The 19,077-nt window shown below is 35.8% G+C and overlaps 1 protein-coding gene and 1 pseudogene across 2 annotated transcripts in view; both read right to left on the minus strand.

Moving 5' to 3' along the window:
- Positions 1-19,077, minus strand: part of ZNF385D (zinc finger protein 385D) — an 886,773-nt gene that overhangs the window by 628,847 nt on the left and 238,849 nt on the right. The window lies entirely within an intron of this gene.
- Positions 17,843-17,953, minus strand: LOC116635350 (annotated as a pseudogene).

Consider the following 19,077-nt stretch of genomic DNA (forward strand, 5'->3'; position numbering starts at 1 on the left):
ATTTTGATGACGATTATTATTAAGTAGGCTCCATGCCCAGTGCGGAGCCAACATGGGACTTGAACCTACAACCATGAGATCAAGACCTGAGCCGAGATCAAGAGTCAGACGCTAAGCCACTGAGCCACCCAGGCCCCCCTCATTAAAGAAACTATTTTGAGGGGCGAGTATGCTTATATATGTGCATGCTCACATGATTTTTTATTAATAATTTTTATCACTTTTATTGTTCTTTGTTTCTTTAAATGGTTTCGCTTCCACAGTACTCTCCTCAACTACTACATTTTTAGAGTTGTTGCTCACCTCTAAGCTACTGTCTCTCCGGTAAGCTTCTGATCATTTGCCCTGCTTCTATGCACTTCTGATAGCCGCTTCAGCGACCAAACAGGTCTGGATTCTGGGGCCTCTCAGGGAGTGTGGACTGAAAAATAGGCTCTATCATCAATCCAGTGGATTTGCTATCACAAAATTAGTTAGGGCCTCTTTGATATATTGTTTTGGGAGGTGTCTGATGAGCCTCTATTAGTGAATATTTATTCAGCACCTACTACATACCAGACACTGATGCCAATTAAAAAAAAAAAAAAGTAAAGGGATTTTGTGTAATTGGGAAAGGCATAGCGCTTGCGTCTGTTAGGGCTGCCGTGACAAATTACCACAGACTGTGTGGCTTAAACAAGAGAAATGTATTTCTCACAGTTCTGGAGGCTGGAAGTCCAAGATCAAAGTATTAAAGGTTTGGTTTCTCTTGCAAAAGCTCCCTTTGGCTTACAGATGGCCACCTTCTTGCCTTGTCCTCACGTGGCCTTTTCTGTGTTTGCCACATCTCTGGTATCTCTTCCTCTTCTTACAAAGGCACCAGTCATGTTAGATTAGTGCCCTACCCCAATGACCTTATTTAACCTTAATTACCTCTTTGAAGGCCCTATCTCAAATACAGTCACACTGGGGGTTAGGGCTTCAACATATGAATTTGGTGGAGGGCACAGCATCACACATAAATGTTCCAGCTTTAAATTAAAGCCACCCAAGGCTGAATTCCATCTCTACTTTTTACTAGCTATGTGATATTGCACAAATCATTTAAGGGAAAACTAAGCTGTCTTAATTTCTTTTTCTATATTTTTAAAATAATAACATAATCTAGGTCATATACTACTGTTTATCTCACTTAAAACACATTACAACCCTATGAGGTAGTTCCTTAAAAAGGAAGTTTAAAATTGCTTTCTTATTCACTTGTTATATTCCTAGGACATTATGTTTGACTTGAAACAAATAGGTTCTTAAAAAAATATTTGTTACAAAATGCATACAATATTAGAAGCAGTGACTTTTAAAGGTAGAAGGGAGTTTAGAGACTATCCATTTTTCTATCTGTAAACTAAAATAAATCACTAAGCTTATGCTTTCTTTCTGACTGGGCCATATTCAATATCTGGAAGCCCACCAAAAATAACACATAGAAATGCAAAGTTGCTTTATATCAAAATCATTTTCACTTAAAGAGACCCTGATTAAGCCACTGGTTGTTGCCACTGTGAAGTATCTGTTTCTTTAAGACAGCATGTTTTCGTTTTATCAACTTCTTCATTAACATCAAACCCTAAGCACAGGAAATTCAACCTCCTTCTTTCACCTGCTCCTGAACACTCACTGTCTCAGTGATCTGTAAATAATTGACCAGGCAAGCACTGAAGCACAAAGGCAAATAGATCAATACTCCTCCTGCAAGCGCTTACAGCGTGGAGAGAAATCCTGCTTCCCTTCATTTCCGACCACAGAGGACCTCATACATGAATCAATTCACAGTCTGCAGCTCCCAGATTTAATTCAGCATGCATAATCAGCAACAATTGCTGAAGTCTTTGATTAAACTTTTAAATTGCCTCCTAATACGATGCAAATGGAAAAAGGTATTGATTAAAGAATCTTAAAATGGTAACCTGTTCAAATGAGAAAGGAAAATGCTCTGAATTGGTGAGCTTGTGTGACAGGATGAAGAGTGTGAAAAATGCACTAAGGATTTCCAATGCACAGATGCAAAACAAGCAGTAAAAATACCTACTGGTTGTCATGTTCATAAACTTAAAAAAACTTAGAGAAAATTGTTGAATGGTGTGGCCTTTATTTATAATGAAAAATGAGACAGAAAACCTGCAGAAACATAATCCCTAAAGACCCAAAAATGATTTGATTTTTACCCTAGGAAATTCTTTGTTTTTTTTTTTTTTTACTATAATGGGATTCTGGATTTTAGAGTAACTTGGTTGTACAAGTCATTTCTTAATAGTATTCTCTCAAATAAATTCATAACAATTTTATCAAGTGGATTCTCTTCCTGTATGAATAATTTTTCCATTCACTACAAATTACACTAATCACACTATAAATATTAAGCATACAATATATGTCAAGGTCCTTTCTACTTATTGGAGATACAGCTAAATGAAACTGACAGAACTCTGCCTTCATGGAGCTTAGTTTCAAGTGGGGAAGAGAGAAAATAAATAGAATTTTTTTTATTATGTTTTGGGTTTTTTATTATTATGTTATGTTAACCACCATACATTATATCATTGGTTTTTGATGTAGTGTTCCATGATTCATTGTTTGCGTATAACACCCAGTGCTCCATGCAGAACGTGCCCTCTTTAATACCCATCACCAGGCTAACCCAGCCCCCCATCCCCCTCCCCTCTAGAACCCTCAGTTTGTTTCTCAGAGTCCATAGTCTCTCACGGTTCGTCTCCCCCTCTGATTTCCCCCCCTTCATTCTTCCCTTCCTGCTATCTTTTTTTTTTTTTTAACATATATTGTATTATTTGTTTCAGAGGTACAGATCTGTGATTCAACAGTCTTGCACACTTCACAGCGCTCACCATAGCACATACCCTCCCCAATGTCTATCACCCAGCCACCCCACCCCTCCCACCCCCCACCACTCCAGCAACCTTGTTTGTTTCCTGAGATTAAGAATTCCTCATATCAGTGAGATCATATGATACATGTCTTTCTCTGATTGACTTATTTTGCTCAGCATAATACCCTCCAGTTCCATCCACGTCGTTGCAAATGGCAAGATTTCATTCCTTTTTTAAAAGCACAATATATGGTTGGTTAAATGATGATAATTTCCATAAAGAGAAGGAGAAAAGCAAGTATATCTATCCACATATATATATGGAGGGGTCATGATTTGGATGTAGAAAGTTCCAAGAAAGGTCTACTGAGATGATGACATTTCAGTACAGAGCTAAATTGGTAAGAAAATGAGTCATGCAGGGGCGCCTGGGTGGCTCAGTTGGTTAAGCGACTGCCTTCGGCTCAGGTCATGATCCTGGAGTCCCGGGATCGAGTCCCGCATCAGGCTCCCTGCCCAGCAGGGAGTCTGCTTCTCCCTCTGACCCTCCCCCTCTCATGCTCTCTCTATCTCATTCTCTCTCTCAAATAAATAAATAAAATCTTTAAAAAAAAAAAAAAAGAAAATGAGTCATGCAATTTTCTAAGTAAAAATGCTTTAAACAAAGGCAGCAACAAATGCAAAAGTCCTGGGGTGAAATCAAGCTTAGTTTGCATCAGAGAAAGAGCTAGCAGGCTGGTATGGCTGGCATGCAATAAGCAAAGGGGAAAGGAGCAAGAAATGAAGAAAGAAAGGTAATAGGGGGTTATATAAGACTTTGAAAGCCACGATAAAGATTTTGCTTTTATTCCAAATGCAATGGAATGCCACTGGAGCATTTTAAGCAGAGGAGGAACATAATCTAACTTCTGTTTGACAGGAACACTTTGGCTGATGTATTGAGGATAGATTGTTTGAGTTATTAGAAAAGGATGGGATAAGATGGGATGGGGTGAAATGAGACAGAATAGGGTATAATAGAACAGAACAGAATACTAACTTGTCAAGAAAGTGAGAAGAGGAGATCTTAAAAGGGAGGATCAGGAGCTCAGTTCTTTACCAGCCACATTTGAGAAATTTATTTATTACATATTTACAAAGGCCTTAAGTAGCAATTGGTTACATGGGTCTCAAGGCTATATGGCATCAGGGAAGAGATCTAGGCCAGAAATACCAATTCCATTGGGAATTCCCAATTAAAGTGGAAATCACCAATGTTTAGAGAGCACTTAAATTATGATATTGAATGGAATCACCAAGGAAATAAAATAGAATAAAGAAGACTTCCAAAGACTAAGCCATGGGACACCCCAACATTTAGAGGTCAAGGAGGTGAGGAACTAGCAAACAGAGAAGGTGTGGTAAGGAAGTAGGAGAAAAAACGGTAGTTTAGAGGCCTAGTGAAGACAATCTTTCAATAACACGGCAGTGATCTCTTTCTAATAAGTCACTTAAGATAATGACTGAGCGTTGATCTTGGAATTTATCAGCATGAAATCATTGGTGACCTGAAATAGAACAATTTGAGTAAATAGGTGAAGGAAGCAATGCCTGTTTGGAGTAGATTCAGGAAGAAATTGGAGAGAACTATAATAAATGATTCTCTCAAGGAGTTTTCTATGAAGGGAAAGAGATAAGTGGGGTTGAGGGAAAATAAAGCAAGGAGAGTAATTTTAAGATGAAAGAATATAGGATGTTTGACGAAATACCCAGCAGAGAATGAAAAATTGATGTGTCAGGAGAGAATAGGGAGAGATGCTGCAGGACTGACTGGACTAGAAAAGAGGACAGGATCTTGGCCATTGCCAGGAAAATGGGTGATCATCCACAGTGAGGAGTGAAGGCACACTGTGTAGGAGCATAGATGGAGGGAGGTAAGAAGATGCCACAGAGGGAGCTTCTGGAAGCTCTTTGCTAAATGCGTCTATTTTCGGGCGCCTGGGTGGCTCAGTTGGTTAAGCAACTGCCTTCGGCTCAGGTTATGATCCTGGAGTCCCGGGATCGAGTTCCGCATCGGACTCCCTGCCCAGCGGGGAGTCTGCTTCTCCCTCTGATCCTCCCCCTCTCATGCTCTCTGTCTCCCATTCTCTCTCTCAGATAAATAAATAAAAAATCTTAAAAAAAAAAATAAATAAATAAATGCGTCTATTTTCATAGTGAAATAAGAAGCAAATTCATCAGCCAAGAATAAAATGGGAAGAAGGCTGTGAAGGTTTGAGGAGTGAGGGAAAGGATAAAACGAGTCATCTAGTGGATTAGGAGAAAAATAACCGGGGAAGTATTGTGCAATTACCCAGCAGCCTTGAGAGCCCACTGGAAGTCAGTGATCATGGAAACAAGTCAGCATGAATGTGTGTGTGGGTTCATGTGTATGTGTGTGTTCACCTGCATGTGTGCAGATCTGAAGTAGAGAGTTGCATGATTTAATCAAAGTTGATATTTTGTTCACCAAATAAGAAAGGAGGAAAGAATTTTAGGGTATATGTAAGGGAGTGATTATAATGGTAAAATGTGTAACTTGAGCTAAGTAAGGAGAAAACTAAGAAGATAAAGATAAATTTCAGTGAATAGATGGTGAGACCAATACAATGGATTGCTTAACACATATTATTTCAACACATACCTCACTATATTGTATATACGTTTTGTAAAAACACTTCTGTAGATGAACTGTAGCAGAAACATTACTGAATAGTAATTATAATTAATGGTCTTTAATTTATTAATATTGCAGGAACTTATTGCCTAATGATTTGGTGCCTAGGAAATATGAATACTTTAGAAACTTAATAATTTACCCATGTCTTTAATAGTAACTTATCAAAAAGCCACTAAAAGTATATTTACAATAAATTAGTAATAATTTCTTCCTGTTCTGAAATTCCAGAAAATGTACCTGTATAAAATGTTAAAGATATTTCAACATTTAAGGAAGAGATTAACTAATGCAAGTTATTCACTGAAAACTCTGTTAACTTAAGAAAATATAATACAATAGATTCAGACTAAATATTGTGAAGTTGCCTTAAAATGTTCCTTTTTAAAATGAAATTATTGGACTAGAAAATCTCTATAGTCCTTCCAAAAACTAAAATTCTAGATCTTTATGAAATCTCTTAAATGTTTTATTAGCTGGAAGTGCAGTTAATTTATCTCTTTTAATAAAACAGTGGTTATTTTTATATTATTGTCTTTAAATACCCTCAAAATTCCCTTTCTATCCTTTCCTGGCAGAGATAACAAAGGATTTGGATTCTTAAATAAAATATTTTTTGACTTTGGGAAATACTTCATATCTTCAAGATCCTTTTTTCTTCATCCCCACAAATAAAGTTTGCTTAATACCCTACTCAATAGCATGAAGACTCTAAGGTTTAAAAAGCAATTCAGACGGACTATGGAACAGAGTACTGAATATGAACTCTTTATGTGGGGTGTGCATGAGGAGAGGGGGGTGAGAGGGAAAGGAGGAGAGAAAAAAAGGCTATATAGATAAACAATCAAAAAACTGCTCTTTTATTTTATACTATACTAGAGCACAGTACAATGGCCACATTAAATTAATAAAAATGATTAAGAAATTTGTTACAGATCACATTTCTGATTTGAGGCAAGATTAAAAAAAAAAAAAAACAAACACATTCTACGTATTCCTCCTGCTAAGTACAACTGTAAACCCTGGACAAATACATAAAGCAACCACCAGACAATTGAAAGATGGAGAAAAGAAGGACGGCTGGAAAGAGACCAGAACTCAAGAAATGATCCTTCTAACCCTCCCCACCCTACACCAACACAGTAGAAACAGCACGCTTCCCTTCTCCATGGACACCACAGTTACAGAGGAGGGGAGAAGTCTGGTAGATCATCCTCAACATGAACTAAGTAAATGACAGTAAAGAGCAGCATATCTCCTCCTCTTAACTATAGAGTGAAGGGAGAATTGTGCAAGATAATATTGCTGATGAAAGGAATTTTTTAAGCTATGTACGAACTTCTGAGCAGATCCATGAGTGGCTCACATAAGAAAGTGAAAAGAATGTTCAGTAATCTACAGGAAGGCAGGGAAGGGGAAAGACAGAAAGAAAAATCAGAAAGAACAAACAGAAAACACATAATCAAATGACAGATATAATGATATCAATAATGTCATCAAATGTAAATAGTTGTACGAACTGATTAAAAAACAACTCAACTAGATACAATCTACAAGAAATACCCTTCAAATATAGTAATATAGATGGGTTAAAATGATCAATGGATAAAGAAAATGTGATACATGCACATATCTCAATAAAGCTGGAAAAAGAAAAAAAAAGTAAAAGCATAGGAAAAGAGGTTACATATAAGCACTGATCAAAGAAAGCTGGAGGGCTATATTAATATTTAGACAAAGAATTCAGAACAAATAAAATCACCAAGAGTCAAATCACCAGGAAAATCTAATAATGCTAAAGGGTATGCATCCAACAATAGAGCTTCAAAATATATGAAAGCAAAAATGACAGAAGTGAAAGTTGTTAGGGGCTTCAAAACCCTTCTTTTGGTAATCATTAAAGCTATGAGACAGAAAATGAGCAAGTATAGAAAAGATCTCAATGCCACCATTAACCCACAAAATCTAACTGACAATTAAAGAACATGCCACTGAACAACAGCAGAATACACATTGTCTTCAAGTACACATGGAACATTCATCAACAAAGCACACATATTCATTCATGAAACCAACCTCAACAAATTGAGAATAATTAAAAATCATATAAAGTATATTCCCTGTTCATAAGGAAATCATATTAAAAGTCTTAAACAGAATGAAAACAAGAAAATTTCCAAACATTTGGGTAGTCACTCTTCTAACTCCTAATCAACATCATACTGCAAATCTTAGCCAATGCAATAAAGCAAGCAAAACAAACAAAAGGGAATCGTATTAAAAGTCTTAAACAGAATGAAAACAAGAAAATTTCCAAACATTTGGGTAGTCACTCTTCCAACTCCTAATCAACATCATACTGCAAATCTTAGCCAGGTGCAATAAAGCAAGCAAAACAAACAAAAGGGATATAGACTCAATAAGTAGAAATAAAACTTGCCTATTTGCAGATGACCTAATTAGCTATATAGAAATTTTTAAGTTATACACAAGAAAACTGCTATAACTAATAAGAGTTCAGCAAGTTCATCACACACACACACCCATCAATCTTATTTCTGTATACAAACAATGAACAATTGAAAACAGAAATTTTACATGCAATTTACAACAATCCTAAAAATTATCATACTTAAGTATAAATCCAATAAAACATATCCAGAATTTGTGTGCTAAAACTAAAAAGACCTAAATAAATGAAGAGACACACCATGTTCATGCAATGGAAGACACAACATAGTAAAGATGTCAAATCTCTCCAAATTTATCTATAGGTTTAACACGTTCCTATCAAAACCCTAGCAAGATTTTTGCAGATATAGATAAGCCAAGTCTACCATTTAAAGGAACAGGAACTAAGAAGCTTTAATCACTAAAATAATTTTTGAAAAAGAATAAAATTTCAGCCACCGCATTACACAATACTAAGTCTTACTATAGAGCTACAGTAATTTGGACATTTAAATGAATAAATTGGCAAGAATATACACATAGATCAATAGAACAAAACAGAGAGTCCAGAAGAAGACCCATCACAAGCACATCACTTGATATTTGATAAAGGTGCAAAAACAAATAAGAATGATTAGCTTCTCAACAAACAGTTTGGGGACAATTAGACATCCACGGGCAAAAGAATAATAACGATAACAATAACCTCGACCTAAACCCAATACTTTATACAAAAATTAACTGAAAATGGATCAAAACTATTAATGCAAAATATAGCGCTACAAAACTAATAGAAGAAAAAATAAGAGAAAATCCTTGTGACCTAGAGTTAGCGAAGAGTTCTTAGACACGGCACCAAAAGCACAATCCATAAAAAAAGAAATAATAACATGGACATCATCAAACTTAAAAACTTCTTCAGCGAAACACATTAAGATAGTGTACAGGTAAACCACAGATTGTGAGAAAGTATTTCCAAATGACATATCCAACAAAGGATCTGTTTTCAAAATATATAAAGAACTCTCTAAAATCAATAATAAGGGAAAATAGCTAATTAATAAACGAGTAAAGAGACATTTGACCAAAGAGAATATATGGAGACTGAGCAGATAAAAAGATGTTGAATATCATTTGTTATTTGGGAAATGCAAATGAAAGCACAATGAAAACTTCTATACTATCAGAATGGACAAAATAAAAAAATACTACAGCTTAAATCAAGTGTTGATGAGGATGTGGAGACACCGCATTTCTCATGTGTTGCTAGTTGGAATGTATAATGGCATAGCCACTCTGGAAATCGATGTGGCAGTCAAAACATATATTAACATACAACTCAGCAATTGCACTCCTGGTTTATTTCCTACAGAAATAAAAACTATGTCCACACGACAACCTGCACATAGATTTTCACAGCAACTTTACTTGTAATAGCTGAGTATCTTTCAATTACTAAATGAATAAATAAGCTGCTGTACATCTATACAATGGAAATCTACTCAACAATAAAAAGAAATGAGTCACTGAAACACACAACTTGAATGGATATCACACTCATGTTGTATGAAAAAAAGACATTTGAAAAGGTTATATATACCGTATTATGACATTTATAGAACATTCTGAAAATTATAGTGATGGAACAGATCAGTGGTTCGAGAAAGGGAATTAGGGATTCGTGTTACAGGTAGGTTGGGCATTTCTTTGTAGTGATAAAACAGGTCTGCATCCTGCTTGTGGTGGTGGTTATATGAATCTACCCATTCAATAAACTTTCACAGAACTATACAAAGCAAAATGAAAAAAAGGAATACATGTAAAAATGGATTCAAACCAAGTAAGTCTAGTTTAACCATATTATAGCAACGCTAATTTCCTGGTTTAATAAAGTACTCTGGTTGTAGATGTTATCATCAGGGAAAGCTGCGTAAAAGTGCATAAAAAGTGTACTATTTTTGCAACATCTTATAAGTCTTAAAGTATTTAAAAACAAAAAATTAAAATGCATATAGGAAAAAATCAGGTTGATAAATTTGTAGAAACTCTAAGGTAATATGCAACCTTAGGATGTTGCTTTTTCTAAAATTAATTTCTTGAAGGCCAAGAGAAGGAGAGGGGTGTGCTAGGTTTTGTTAGCTACATTTTTATCAGAGGACAAACGGGACAATATCCCATTTCTTTAATCATTTATATTTTGAGGTTTACAGTAAATAAGGTATACTAGTTTGGTTTATATTAAATAAGGTATACTGAAGCTTATATAATTGCTGAATGTAAACACAAATTGTACAACAAGGCCACCAGGATTCAAGTCCTGAGCAATTTACAATATAATAAATACTCAGCGATTAAAAGATGTGCTCTCATGCACTTGTAAGCCAAATATTTAGAGAGCAACATATTTAATTATTTAAAAATATAAGAGAGGTTTATTGGACTTCTAAAGAAATTAAAAAACACTTCAGAAGAAAATCAAAAACTTCCTTGAATGCTTTATATAGAAATACGAAGAGTCACCTGTTCTTTGTAGGATAGTATAATTAACAGACCCAAAACAGTATTTCATTATTTTAAAAACCCACTGGCAAGACTAGTTCTCAAAGAATATATTTTCTTTCTCTTGAAATCATCTAATAGAATAAAAAGACCCCCCCAAAAGAATAACTTAAAAATATACATTTTTAAAGTATATGAATTAGTTCCCCACTTACTTTGTTCTAAATCTTGATTTGTTTACAACTTGGGCAAAAACAGAGCAGGAATCCTAGGTACTTTTTTCAATTTGCTGAACTTCCTGAGATTAAGGAGACCAACTCCCAATTATTTGTACCAATGGAGGGAAAGCACTGTCATGTAAAGTACAAAATGCTTAGAACTCAGCCTGGTGAACCGGAGAATTCCAGGGCCTCTCTGATAAGAGTAGCAATAGTTTACTGGTCTGCCATTCACCTTCTAGAGACAAGAATCAAATTAAGAACTGAAAGCACTGCCCCTGGGGGAACAGGAGGAGGACAACATATCCAGGAAAGAAAAGCTACCTGTGTGGAACATGCATTTTGCCCCAACACTTATTATGTGCTAGCTCAGTGAAATTACAGTGGCCCAAGTTGTTACTCACGTCTCAGTTTTATAGCTGAGGAAACTAAGGCATAGAAGTAGTAAATGCCCTGGGGCACCTGGTGGTGCAGGCAGTTAAGCCCCCAACTCTTGGTTTTGGCCCAGGTTGTGATCTCAGGGTTGTGAGATCGAGCCCGGTGACCAGCTCTGCACTCAGCACAGAGTCTGCTTAGGATTCTCTCTCCCTCTGCACCCACTCTCTCTCTCTCAAATAAATAAATAAATCTTAAAAAAAAAAAAGAAATAGTAAATACCTTGACCAAGGACATACAATTAGCCTAGCCAATTTCAGATCTCTTTATCCCCAAAGCTGGTACTTCTTGCCTTGTGGTATATTATTGCCTCTTAAACATGTATAGCTCAAAAGACATTGAGTGACTGCATTTCAACATTGATCCACAAAACTCATGGTTAAATGACAGTCAATTTTACAGAGAGCTAAAAAGCATCATCAGGTTGACAGCTTATTTGGAGTAACTGAAACATGAGAATACTACAATTCTCAGGCACAAGAAGACTTAAGTCTTTTTTTTTTTTTTTGGTTCCAAAGAATTACCTCTTTATTTTTTTTTTATTTTTTTTATTGTTATGTTAATCCCCATCCATTACATCATTAGTTTTTGATGTAGTGTTCCATGATTCATTGTTTGTGCATAACACCCAGTGCTCCATGCAGAACGTGCCCTCCTCAATACCCATCACCAGGCTAACCCATCCTCCCACCCCCTCCCCTCTAGAACCCTCAGTTTGTTTTTCAGAGTGCATCGTCTCTCATGGTTCGTCTACCCCTCCGATTTCCCCCCCCTTCATTCTTCCCCTCCTGCTATCTTCTTCTTTTTTTTTTTTCTTAACATATATTGCATTATTTGTTTCAGAGGTACAGATCTGAGATTCAACAGTCTTGCACAATTCACAGTGCTTACCAGAGCACATACCCTCCCCAGTGTCTATCACCCAGTCACCCCATCCCTCCCACCTCCCACCACTCCAGCAACCCTCAGTTTGTTTCCTGAGATTAAGAATTCCTCATATCAGTGAGGTCATATGATACATGTCTTTTCTCTGTTTGACTTATTTCGCTCAGCATAATACCCTCCAGTTCCATCCACGAAGAAGACTTAAGTCTTGAAGGAAACTTGGAAAACACCCAAGCCTACCCTAGGAAATGGCTCTATTTTTGGTAAAATGTTTAGCCCACAGTAATATTGTGGGTTTTTTTTTTTTTTTTGTCATTTGTTTGTTTGGTTTTCATACTATGCTTTTTTTCAGTATGGTTTTTACTCGTCTTTTTTAGTAATTTTTTTAACTAAACAAAATTATGTTTGGTTTATTTGTTTTTTTTTTTTACTAGTTTTGTTTTGTTTTTACTAGTTTTTTATTACAAGTTTATGTGTTTTGTGAATTTTATTCTTTGGGTTTCCTTTCAAATTTAACTGTTTTTTCCTTTGTTTGTTTTTCTCTCCATAGTCATTTTTCTTACAGTCTAAAAATGGCCAAATTTAAATTGGTGATGGAAAACCAAATCAAACCACAAAATGTGGTAGTTATGATGAAATTATGAACAAAATGCATCTATAAATTAATTTAGTTCTGTGTGTGTCCACTTATATGCAGATTTTTTATAAATACAGTACAGTACTGTAAATGTATTTTCTCTTCCTATGATTTTCTTAACATTTTCTTCTTTCTAGCTTACTTTATTGTAATACAGTATATAATACATACACCATACAAAATATATGTCAACTATGTTATCGGTAAGGCTTCATGTCAACAGGAGGCTATTAGTGGTTAAGTTTTGGGGGGAGTCAAAATTTATATGTGAATTTTTAACTGTGCAGGGGGGTCCACGTTCCTAACCCACATGCTGTTCAAGGGTCAACTGTACATATAAACATTTATTTGTTTAAATTCTCATTTATGACATTTGTTTGATTCTGTAGCTATTCTTTTCATCTTTCTCTACTCTGTTCTCCAACCTGAAAAACTTATCAGGCAGGCCATCTCCCTCCATGGGTGTCCTTACTTCCTGGCAGCCTTTAGCCAATGGAGAGCCCCAGCAGGAGACGGGAGCAGGAGAGATGAATGAGGTCAGTGAGGTCAAGGGCATTGTAATGTTTTATTTCCCAGTTCTCTCCCTGGAGGTCACCTGGGCCTAACTTGTCAAGAGGCACAAGTCTCAGAACAGCCTTCTCCACAGGATTTTCCCCGCCCTGGGTTCCTAAAAGCTCTCTGCCCTCAACTCTGTCATGAATGGTGGTGGTGATCTTTCACTATTAAATGTTTACTCACTATTATCAGATTTCCCTTCTCACAGTCTGCCAGTTTGAGTGTGTCACTTGCTTTCTCTGGGGTTATGAATGATGACAGTGATAATGAAATTTATAGGGAGAGGAAGAAATTCATTTAATATAGCAGGTGTTTTATGCATTAAGGTTAAAACAAAGACAAATACAAAGTAGAGTTAAAGACGTTTTCATACTCCAAACTTCTATGATCCCCAGAAAGAACAACTGTAGTTTCCCTATGTATGCAACCAGATCTATTTCTATCCACTTGCATACACATACTGGCAGATAATTTGTTTTCTTTGCTGAGCTTAGATCATATGATGCATATTCTTCTGTGACTTGTCTTTAAATATTTCCCTAATGATAGACATTTAGACTTATTAAATTTTCATATTGTTACCCATAATGATGCGATGGACATCCATATATATGATTAGTAAGTTACTTTCTCCAAAAATTCTTATTCAACATCATGCTTTTCTTCATTAAACAATTTCAAGTCATGATTATATATATGTATATACATATGAAATCTGAACTATTACTAGAGAAATTTCTTTGAATATTAGCAACTATGACACACCTTCTTTAATGAGTGAATGTTACATTTTATTCTTTATATATACATATTTTTTTCCCCTATTCCTCACAACCACCATGGAATACAGCTATCATTGTGTGATCTAATGTTGAAATTATAGAGGCTAAGAAATTTAAAAAGCCCAAACCTTCAGAGCTTGCAAACAGAACTTTATTTGAATACAAAGCCCCCTGTCTTTAAACCCCTGCTCTTTGAACTACACCATGCTCCCTCTCCTTACTAGACAAGATTCTTCACTTATGAAGGGAACTCAATGTCTAGTAGGGAAGTTGGTCAGGCAAAATACTTTTTCTGAAATATAATTTTAGGCTTCTTTTCTGGCTATGTCCTCTTACTCTATGTAGCATCCCCAGATTTATGTTTAAAGCAAGGGATAGGACACAAAGAACAAATAAATGCAATTTATGGGTTTTGAGTTTCAAAAACTATCCTTGATCATGTGGGGATAAGGGGTCAGAAGAGAAAAATTCAGACATAAAGAACACACTTATAAGAATAAAGATTCAGGCACTCTGCGTTGAGACCAGGTACTAATAATGATCCAGAGTGTTAGAGAGCCTAAAAGTGGGGTTTACAGGCTAATGTTTCCCCAACAAGGAGTACTGTGTGTTAGTTCACTGACCATACTGGCCTCTAGGTCCAAGTCAATAGGAAAGCTGGAGGGAGATAAACCTCCAGGTAGTTGGAGATGAGAGAGAAGAGAACAGTTTTTCCCCAATAAAGCAGTAAAATCATCCCAGCTGGGGTAAACCATAGATAGACTTGCTATAGATGTTAGAGCAAAAGAAATCCAGTGCTAGAAACATGTGCCTGAAGAGTCCGGCTATTCAGTGAAGGGAGAATGGAGCAGTGAACTGCAAGACAGATGACCAGGACATGCACACATGACTGAAACAAAGCAAACTGTGGACTACAATGAGCACAGTGAAAAAAGGTGCTTATGGACCCCTGTGAGCATTCAAGGAAAGCATTAATTAGCCTGAGGGAGGATCATCTGGTTTACTAAAAAAGGAGGAAGGATTCAATTTTATTTTTAGGATTTGATCTAACATTTCTAAAATGTTTCATTTAAATAGAATAAACAGTAATATTTGAGAAATAGCTCCAGTTAGAATTATTTTATTTACTATTACTTAAGCATGCTAAAAGTACAAGCAGTCCACAGGAGTTCTCCATTAATATGATTAACTGTTATAAACCAAAAGGCTGTAACAATGGGTTAGACAAAATAATTTTTTTTCTATGTCTTTCCCTGCTGTCTTAAAGCTTGAGACTGAAATAAATCACACTGAGTACCTAAAATAAAATCTACATTGTCCCCATACTACATTATACTATACTGACACTATATTATAATATAATTTGCTTTTTTATGATATAGACTTCTATTGTCTCTCTCTACTTACCAAATTATAAACTCCATGATGGCAAAGATCTTTGCCTGGCAAACAAGAGGTTCTCTATAATATTTGTTAAATGAATGAATAAGCAGATGACAAAATATTTTATGATTACATTTAGATCATGTTGATTCTGACATTCTGGTTTTCCTGACACTTTAAACCTAAAAATTTGTGCAACATTGAAAAAAGTCTTCATAGAATAATTTAGATGAATAAAACACTAGGCTGCAAAGTAGACCAAAATAATATATCTTAATGATAATGTGATAAAATAAAGGAAGAGGACCCATAAGCCAGTATCTAGAATTTCTTATAAATTGTGAAGCAAGCACATTATGTGAAGATTTTTACTTTTCTGGGTTTTTCTGTCTATTTTTGGGAGACTATTTTGTTTTTCACTATTAAAAGGAGATAAAATAGAAAAACAATAGAGAGTGTTTTCAAACAAGACATTTTTGGTAACTAAAAGCTACATCCTAGCTGTTAGTGAATCTGTATTTCATTTATGGTTAGTGAATTAAAATTATGGTAGTCAATTTTCCTATTGCTATTTTGTAAATGCTTGTGATTAGAAAGTGACCAAACAACTTGGAACAAATATAACAATGTAGCCAAAGTGTTACAATCAAAGTTCAAAGAACTTTAAAAATAAACAGTTGTTATTCTTGCTTATCCAAATCTACTTCCTTCCCTTCTGGTAAGAGAACCTCAATTTTCCTTGCAAAGCCACCAGCCCCTTCTCCATCACTGTGCTGGATTGAATCCAGTTCCAAGAGTGGCATGTGTCCCACAGCTGGCTTATCAGAGCAGGACATATGCTTTCTGGCCAAGGGGACTGAACATAACCCAATCAGTTTAGTGAATGTTACCCTGAGGATTTTACTGTAATAACTAGGAAAGGGATATTTTCTTTTGCTGAACTTAGTGTTGGGAAAATGGAAGCCCTGAGTTGCTGGTAAAGATGGTGTTATCAATAGAGAGGAAAACTCACCCTAAGAAATGGAGACTGGTAAATGGACTGTTTATGGTGATACTGCATGCTTTCTGTCAGGTCTCATTCTAAGAACCTCATGCCTATTAATACAACACTCAAAACAAGATGACATTATTATACACATCACACAGCCAAGAAAATTGGAGTTGAAAGACCTTAAGTAAAGTGTGCAGTATCATAGCTAGTAAATAGCGGAAAGAGGACATACTGACAACAGAGGCTGTGCCCTTAAGTACTGCTGTGCATAAAGCCACACACATCCCATTCTTTCCACCTTCAACTTTTCATTAAATGAGTTAATATACTCCCCTTTTAAGTCAGTTTTTCTGATATTTGCAATTAAAAGTTCTGAATAATAACAGCACTGTAATTAATGAGAACAGTAACAAGTATGCTGAAATAACATAAAGGTCTACTATATAATTTGGCCCACCAAACAAAAAATTAACATAGAATAGACTATGTGTGTGTAGTATTAGCAAACTAGTATTTACACTATAGCAAACAAACTAGTTAGTCAAGTACTATTTTTAAGATTTTATTTATTTATTTATTTATTTAGAGAGAGTATGAGCAGGGGGAGGGGCAGAGGGAGAGGGAGAGGGAGAGAGAGAATCTCAAGCAGACTCTGTGCCAAACATGGAGCCCGATGCGGGGCTCAATCTCACAACCCTGAAGTCATGACCAGAGCCAAAAGCAAGAGTCAGTTGCTTAAATTGACTGAGTCACCCAGGCACCCCTAATAGTCAAGTACTATTGTTTTTATTATGTTATGTTAATCACCATACATTACATCATTAGTTTTTGATGTAGTGTTCCATGATTCATTGTTTGTGGATAACACCCAGTCAAGTACTATTACTAAGAGTCTTGGATGGAATTTTTGAAGAGGTCAGAATGTGATAGATCCTGATATTCATATTATTCCTTTTGGGGGGAATAATGTGAAATTAAAACTAAGGCTACCTATTAGTAGGGTTCTCCTTTATGATAAAAAAAAGTATTCTCCTAAGTGCTAAATATTAAAATATACACTTATGAAAGGACAGCAAGCAATATAATGTTTCCATGTTCAAAAAATTAATTTTCTGGGGCACCTGGGTGGCTCAGTCAGTTAAGTGTCTGCCTTCAGCTCAGGTCATGATCCCAGGGTCCTGGGATCGAGCCCCACATCAGGCTTCCTGCTCAGCTGGGTGTCTGCTTCTCCCTCTCTCTCTGCCTCTCCCCCTTCTCATGCTTGTTCTCTGTGTCTCTCTGTCAAATAAATAAATAAAATATTAAAAAAAAATAATTTTCTTAGCAAAAGTTCAAATTATTTTAAAATCCAAACAATCGGCCAAATCCTGCCTACAAGGTATATAAAACTGAAACTACAACCTGATGGGTATTTTGTTTTCGTTGTTGTTTGTTGTTGTTGTTGTTTTTAAAATATGGAACACTTCATGAATTTGAGTGTCACCCTTGTGCAGGGGCCATGCTAATCTCTGTATGGTTCCAATTTTAGTATATGTGCTGCGTGCTACTGAAGCGAGCACTATTATCTGATGTTTTAAGAGACACATTTAAAATCTATTACAGGCCAAGAATGAAATCTTGCCATTTGCAACAACATAGATAGAGCTAGAAGGTATAACGCTAAGTGAAGTAAGTCAGTCAGAGAAAGACAAATACCATATGGTTTCACTCATATGTGAGATGTAAGAAACAAAACAAACAGAGGAAAAACAGAGAAACAAATAAAAAAAACAACAGACTCTTAGCTGCAGAGAACAAAGTGATGATTACCAGAGGGGAATTGTGTGGGGCATGGGTGAGAGAGGTGAAGGGGATTAAGAGTTCATTTATCAGAAGGGAGAGAGGAACCACGAGAGACTATGGACTCTGAGAAACAAACTGAGGGTTCTGGGGTGGGGGGTGGTTTAGCCAGGTGATGGGTATTAAAGAGGGCACATACTGAATGGAGCACTGGGTGTTATACGCAAACAATGAATCATGAAACACTACATCAAAAACTAATGATGTAAGGTATGGTGATTAACATAACATAATAAAAAAAAAGTAATGATGTAATGTACAGTGATTAAAAAAGAAGTAGTTTGACCAGAGAGATGGGGATTGAAAAACAGTGTTTCTGAGGCCGACATTGAGTAAATATTGCATTTCTGTGGTAATTGTTTTATGACTGTTTAATATAAAAATGTAGTTTGAATATAGCTTATTCTTATTATTCAATATCACTTTAAGAGTTTCATGAATAGAATTCCAATTGTATAAAATTTGTATAACAACTTTAATATAAAACCAGAGAATTCAAGGAAACTCAACTGAGTTAGAATTTGTGCTTTATAAATTTGTCTTCAGTCATGCATGATGGAGCTATCAAATCCAATTAAGTACAAATTTACCAAACCTAAAACAGCAGAGTCCAGAAAAAGTGAAAAGTCTTTCATTTAAGGATTCTACGTAAATAAGAGGTGTTATTTCTGGTCTGTCATACAACCCTTTTAAATAGTTAACTGTTGAGGTTCCTCAAAAAATTAAAAATAGAGCTACCCTATGACCCAGCAATTGTACTCCTGGGTATTTACCCCAAAGACACAGATGTGGTGAAAAGAAGGGCCATATGCACCCCAATGTTCATAGCACCAATGTCCGCAAT

The sequence above is a fragment of the Phoca vitulina genome, unplaced genomic scaffold, assembly GCF_004348235.1.
Source record: "Phoca vitulina isolate PV1807 unplaced genomic scaffold, GSC_HSeal_1.0 scaffold10, whole genome shotgun sequence".
Classification (NCBI taxonomy): Eukaryota; Metazoa; Chordata; class Mammalia; order Carnivora; family Phocidae; genus Phoca; species Phoca vitulina.